Raw genomic sequence first — 7,140 nt, 5'->3', positions numbered from 1 at the left:
CCACTGCGTCTCCCCGCTCCCCGGACTCCTGCTCTGTGGAGGCTGCTGATGCCTCCGAGAGTGTGAGACCACCCTGATGACAGTAGATTGCCCGGGGGCATCTGCTGCAAGACGCTGCCCACCCAGTGCTACACATCGCTAGAGCAGTCGCTGCTGGCCACACACCGAGCCCTGCAGGAGAACATGGCTCTCCCAGGTCCCGAGCCTGTGCCTCTGCACCCAGCTGCCCCGATGCCTGGGGCCACGCGGGCTCACACATCCAGAAGCCTCTTTCCCGACATGAAAGTGGTATCTACAGGCAGAGGCAAACCTTGGCCTCTTGGCCCATCCCACCTGAGGACAGTCCTGTGGATGCAGGACACGATGGCACTCAGGAACTGTCCAAAACACTCTAACCACAAGCAGTGACAGCTACTGTTCAGGAGCTTTACAGGAAGGATGACACTCCCTGGCAGCCACGACAGCTGATGACACTTGGCTTTGGACTATTTCTTGGCCAGCCACGGACAGGGGTTTCCTTAAAGGGGCTGCTTGTTCCATGTGGGTGGACAACGCTGGTGAGGCTGTGAGACAGGACGTTAAAATAATCAATAACGTTGCTTGACTCTTTGCACTGAGCCCCAGAACCCCACTGGCACTTCTTCCTGGCTCTCCGGAGTGCCCTGAGAGGACTGAGATGCAGGCTCTTCCAAGGCCACTTGTCTTAACGAAAGTGTGTCACTTGGGCATTTGGCTTCTGAACTTCACACTCAAATTCACATTAAATGGGATAAGACGCAATTCCGTCATTGTGAATTAGAATAGAGAGACTGGATCCATTTGTGGTGTTTGTTAACAGCTTTTCAAACCCCACCCTCCTCCTCCCCTGCCCCACGTCAGGTAACCAGACAAGGAGGTCCCCGAGGGCCACTCATCCTGCGATGCTGTGAGCATTAAGGTCAAGGTGCACGAACCCCCAGCCCCACCCCCAGGCACCACAGGGGCCTCACCCCATCCCTGCTCCCCTTGTGCCACCTGGACCAGCCCACCCGCCCTGATCTGCCCAGATTACTGAAAATTTTGTTCCCCTCTCGATGCCTGTGTCTTGACACCGAATCCATTTTGAGTGGGGGTGGGGGTTGGCACCCCTAAAAGGGCAACCATGAAGCAAAATCATGAGACAGGAAGACTGGCCGGTTTCCTGCTTTGGCGTCCAGAGGAGGGGCAGATGCCCCTTGCTCTAGCTGTGGCTGAACTCCTAGCCAGTAGAAGCAAGAGACCAAAAACCTGTCAACCGCAGTTCCTGCTTTAGAGGGCTGGGGACTCACCCGGAGGTCCCCGCAGGCACAGTTAGGTTAAGCTCCAACTTACAGTAACCTTTCCCTCAATTTAATAGTAAAAATTGCCCCCGGGGTGCAGACTTAAAATGCTAATGCTACATACAATGCATGAAGTAGTATGTAAAGCTACTGCGCAGGTGCTAGGAACCCCTCCCCCCCCCACACACATGCTTTGGCCCGACCCTTCCCCTTAGAAGAGCCCATAAAACCAACCCCCACACTGTCCTTGCGGAGCAGCCCAAACTTTTCCTTCCTCAGTGCCAGCTTCCTTGTGGACAGCTGAATAAACTTTGTAAACTCTTTTCTTTGTCGCTGTGTCTGGGGGTCTCCTCTTGATTCCCATCCTGGGACGTCCCAAGAAGCCAGGGACAACGGTAACAAGGCTAAGACATCCGATGCTTAAGACACCCACATAGTGTTTGCAAAAGCGCCGGTCGTGATGGGAGAACCCCGTTGCTACTCAGTGGCTACAGGCACTGGGATCCCTAGGTGACAGTGGTGTGGTCCCATAGGGGGCCAATACAGGGTGACAAAAGTGACTGAACCACCATTCCATGGAAAACGACTGTCACCGTGAGAACAAGAAACCTGACACACGGTGGTACACACAGTACTCTGCCACCTGCGTTCAAAATCAGCCCTGCAGAAATCACACATACGGACTCCAAGGTGCACGCACTCTACTCACCCAGAGAGAGGCCTGGCCCGGGCCGTGCTCTCCAGCGGGGTGTCTGGGTGAAGGCTTCTCCGAGTCTTGGTCTGGCTCTCCTTACACAGAATCTTACTCTAGAACGTTTTGCTTAATTGTGCAATTGTTTATGCGTTTTTCTATATATTATACTATATAATGAAATATGATGAAATCAGTTTTTTTGTTGTTTTTTTGGGTTTCTTTGAGACAGAGTCTCGCTCTGTTGCCCGGGCTAGAGTGAGTGCCGTGGTGTCAGCCTAGCTCACAGCAACCTCAAACTCCTGGGCTCAAGCGATCCTCCTGCCTCAGCCTCCCGAGTAGCTGGGACTACAGGCATGCGCCACCATGCCCGGCTAATTTTTTCTATATATATTTTTAGTTGTCCAGATAATTTATTTCTATTTTTAGTAGAGATGGAGTCTCACTCTTGCTCAGGCTGGTCTCGAACTCCTGACCTTGAGTGACCCACCCAACTTGGCCTCCCAGAGTGCTAGGATTACAGGCGTGAGCCACCTCACCCAGTTTTTATAATTTATCCCAATGCCACATTAAAGGAAAAATCATATGAACAGATGAAGAAAAAGATGTACTACTCCCAATGCACCCAAGTAAAATCTCTTAGCAGGTTAGGATGAGCACAGCTTGACAGAAGGCATAAGGAAAGGCAGTGTTCCTTAAAGAACATACAAATGACATAAAGTACAACCCATTCCCAATAAAATTAAGTACAAAAGGAATCCTATGACCTCACTCCTACTAGCATTGCACTAGAGGTCCCATCCAGAGCCAGAGAAAACATAAGAATTATAACGGAAGAAAAAAGTTCCCTCTGTTCATAGTTCAAAGTATGATATATGCAAGCCCCACAGAAACATGAGGAAAACCAGAGCTACGATTTAGTAAGCTTCCAGAGTGCAAATGCAATATAAAAATAAATCTCAGTATATTAATATTTGAATTACTAGCAACAGTTTAAAAAACTTTTTAGAAGATAACAGACTACAAAAACTACCTTAAATTACAACTTTTCAACTTATTACAAATTTTAAGTGTTACAGTGTGTCTAATGAAGGATATAAAATGATCATCATGGAAAAATTATAAAACATTGAATGACATCAAAGTAGAATGGAAAGAGGGCACACGTTCTCAGAAAGAAAACTTTATGGCACCACGACAGCAGAGCTCTCAAATAGATCTAGGGTTTTAACAAAACTCCATTAAATCCAAAATCAACTTTATTTTTTTTAAGAGCAAAAGCAGGTTTATTGAAGTAACAAACAGGAAGGTTTGCTCTATAGGCAGAGCAGCAGCTGTCTCTCAGAACAACAGAAAACAGCCTGTTTTGCTTTTTAATTTATGAAAAACTTTTAAGAATTGAAATGAAAGACAAATATCTAAGAATAGCCAAGTTTTCCACAGACAAGATGGAAGGACTTTCCTAAAAGACATCACGGCATTTAAAACACAATAGTAATTAGGAGAGAATAGTATTAGCAGCAGCAGGATGGACAAATATGTCAATAAAAAGGAACGGAAATCTCTGAAACGGGACCATCTATTCATGGTGCCTGAATCTGTAACAGCAGGTGTCGCCCACAGTGGTGGAAATGAGGGACATTTGAACACCTGGGGCAAGGACAGCTGGTTATCAGTGGGAGAATAAGGGATGTTCATATCAACTCCATGTACAATAATATAATATCTCACTGTGAACGACAAAAGTAGAACACTCATGAGAAGTTAAAGTCAAGTGTTATGACTTCTAAGTACAGAAAGTGTTCGTATATATACACGTGTATATACACACAAAAAACAATAAGCTACAAAGGAATAGATTGACAAATTCAATTCTATTCAAATTAAGAAGAGTCCCCTCAGCAGCACAGAATAGAGGGAATGAAAAGGTAAACCACAAACCAAGAGAGAATATTTGCAGTACCTGCAAATGAAAAGGCATGAGAAGAAATGAGAAACATAAGAAAGCAATACGCAGACAGATGAGTTAAAGGTGAGGAAATGTACAGACTATTTCACAGATGGTGAAATACCACATAGGAAAAATGCTCAAATTCAGTGGTAGCCAGTAAAAAGCAATATATAATCACAAGCAGATCCTGTTTCATACACTAGATGGATGGAAGTTAATTAGATAATTGCAAGTGCCAGTGATCATGTGGAAGGAATAAACACATAGTCACGAGGAGGCGGGGTGGTCAGTTCACACCCTCCACCAGCATTTTCTACTAAAGTTAAACTTACTCATAATCTACAACGCCACAGCTTTTCTCTCAAGTGTAGAAAGTTAGGATGCATTTTGCACTTGGAGACAGAAGCAAGGATGACTGCCGTAGCATTGTTGAGTACATCAAAAAATCAACTCGAAATAACCCAAGCCCCAGAAGCCCTGGATGGATGAGCTAACGGGGCACCCACAGCCTCGGATGCCAGCATGTGCACAGGACCAAGGCAACAAAACCACAGAAAAGCCTTGGGAGCGGGGCGAGAGGGGGGTAGTGGCAGTAATATTCTGGTTGAAATTTAAAAGGAGGCAAAATTAAACAAAACCCTGCTTGGTGATAGATAATAGATGGTAAAGTTAGAATCTGGATGGTGGTCACCCTGGGGACAGGAGAGAGATGAACAGATGTTAACAAACACCCAAGGCCTATTTGCTTATTGGAGTGGTGAGGCCACTGGTGTTCATATTATTAAACCTTAATGCAAAAACCAAACCAGCTGTTTAGAAACAGCCCCGAGGCGACTGCAAGTGCCCCCAAGCACATCTGCAGGCTGACGGCCCTGGCAAAGATCTGTAGACTCTCTGGGCACAAACAGCTCCTGCTGTTGCTGTTCTGAGCATCTGAAGGGCCCCTGCCCGCGAAGGCGCTGGAGCAAGGCCCAACTGCACCTTCTTTGCCCTGGTAGCATGCTCGCCGGAGACGCAGCTGGAGTCACTGAGCGCAGGCCTCGCCTCCCTACCCCAGGTGCTGCAGACATTTGCTTCACTTTAACACATTGACTGTCACACACAAAAAAATCAGAAACTTTTCTTTGGGGCCACAGTGTTTTATCATGAAAATAGAATAAAAACTTTTGAGTGTAATTTAAAGGTAAACGTAAATAGAAAAACGAAATCTATTGACCTCTATTCATTGACTCCACGTTTATAGAATTAAATTATCAATATTAATTGTAACAATAAGAACATCAACAAGTAAGATTTTATATATGCTTCACGTGGCCCCGGGGTCAAAACTAGAGGGAATTCAATACAACTTTCGTGGCAGTCAATGTGTTAAATGACACAAAGACCCCGCTCCCAGTGTCCAAGGCAGGAGAATCAGGACTTTCATCCTGTGCTCTCGTAAGGGAAGGAAATTCAAAAGCATTTTTTATAGCATTAAGTCACTGGAAAATGCTTACCCCTATCAGAAAACAGATACTGCATAATTACTACCCTCACGACAACAAACTGTAAGTTACTCAGACTTGCACACTCCTCAGTTGTACAGGTCACATTTTGGGAAATTTGCAGTAGTGACGCCCAGAGGAACAGAAATGGAACAGGGTCACACACTGTCACAAAATCTGCACCTTGTGTGGAAGAGTAACTATGGTTTTTAGGAACATTTCAATCCATCTCTTCATCTGCTTTTAGGTATGTAACCACGGACGTGCCGTTTCCCCACGGTTGTGGTGGGACAGGGAACATTCCCGAGTGATTCCCCCGCGGCATCTAGTTGCGCCCCAGAGAAACAGGAGACAGCACCGGGGGGCGAAGGGCAGACCTGAGAAACTTCCTGTTCCCGCTGGGCAGAAGGACCAAGGCCAGCAGAGGACGTTGCTCTACATTTACTCAAACCTGCCGCCCCAGTAAAGGAATCCTCAGGGCTGCGCTGGACACACCTGACAGTCCCCAGGTGTGGGACCAGGTGGGACCAGAGCAGGGCACTCCCGCTCTCGAGGCTGGCCCCGCAAACCGCCCCCAAAGCCCACTCGCCCGCGCTGTCCCCCGCACTGCCCCGGTCCCATCGCCCCCGGCGCCCCCAAACCGCCCCCGGCCCCACGCACTCACCATGTCCCGCCGGCCCCTGGGCTCTCCCGGGCGAGCTCCGCGGCCCGTGCAGGTGAGCGCGCCGGGGTCGGGGACACCTGGGCAGCCCAGGGCAAGTTGGGCTCGGGCATCCCTGGCAAAGCCTTTGATTGGACACTGCTTCATACCTAAATAATGGTTCCGCCCCGCCCCAGCGCCTTGATTGGACAGTTGTCAGTCTCTGGGGCCTCTGATTGGGTAGCTCTTCCAGCCCCCAACCCGTAATCCCTGATTGGACGATAACTTCCGACTCCGCACCGCCCCCTGCAGTCTGTGTGACAGGCGCGTCGCGAACACCCGTGGCTGACTCCGCCGGTGACCTTCACATCTGGGGGAACTCAGTCCGGCCCAGGACGGACACCGGCCTCTCCCCGCAGTCGGCGGTGCCTCCCAGACGCGCGCGGGAACTCCAGACTTTGCTTTTTGCTTAACATACTTTAGATCAGGCAGTCCCCGGACTCTCTGGGTGCCAAGTGCTCGCGAGAAGTTGGAACCCTGCAGCCCTAGTCTTCTCAGAACAACCAAAAGATAGGTGTGTTTACTAAAATTTTAGATCACTTTTTGAATGTGTCCCTAGAGAACTTTGATATGTACAAAGCGATACTATCTCTAAGGCAACTGATTGATACTTTTGCTGATTAAAAAAACAACAACAATAAAAGCTTATATAAATTTGGGATGAATCAATTAACACAATAGAAATAGAGAAATTTCAGCACTTGAAAGTAAGACTTTACCCACGTGTAAGGAAAGACCTATTCCCCAGTGGGGAGTTTAATAGGAGTATCAAGAAAAATAAAGTTGTTTCTGATTCACACCAAGGCCATCCCAGTAAATGACCTAGTTTCTGATAAGAGGGCAGTGTGTCTTGTAGCAAAGATGGTAAAATAATGGCCACAGGTTTCTTTCCCAGTGGTGCTTAAATTAGGTCAGGGAGACAGACAACACCACATGAGCACATAGAAAATGATGAGGGTGTGAATTCGAAGAAGAGATTCCTGGGTTTCTTTGTTTTTGTTTTTGTTTTTTTGTTT

The sequence above is a fragment of the Lemur catta genome, chromosome 1 (assembly GCF_020740605.2).
Source record: "Lemur catta isolate mLemCat1 chromosome 1, mLemCat1.pri, whole genome shotgun sequence".
NCBI classification, from domain to species: Eukaryota; Metazoa; Chordata; class Mammalia; order Primates; family Lemuridae; genus Lemur; species Lemur catta.
The sequence above is the reverse complement of the archived record's forward strand: the minus strand, read 5'-3'. Positions refer to the sequence as shown.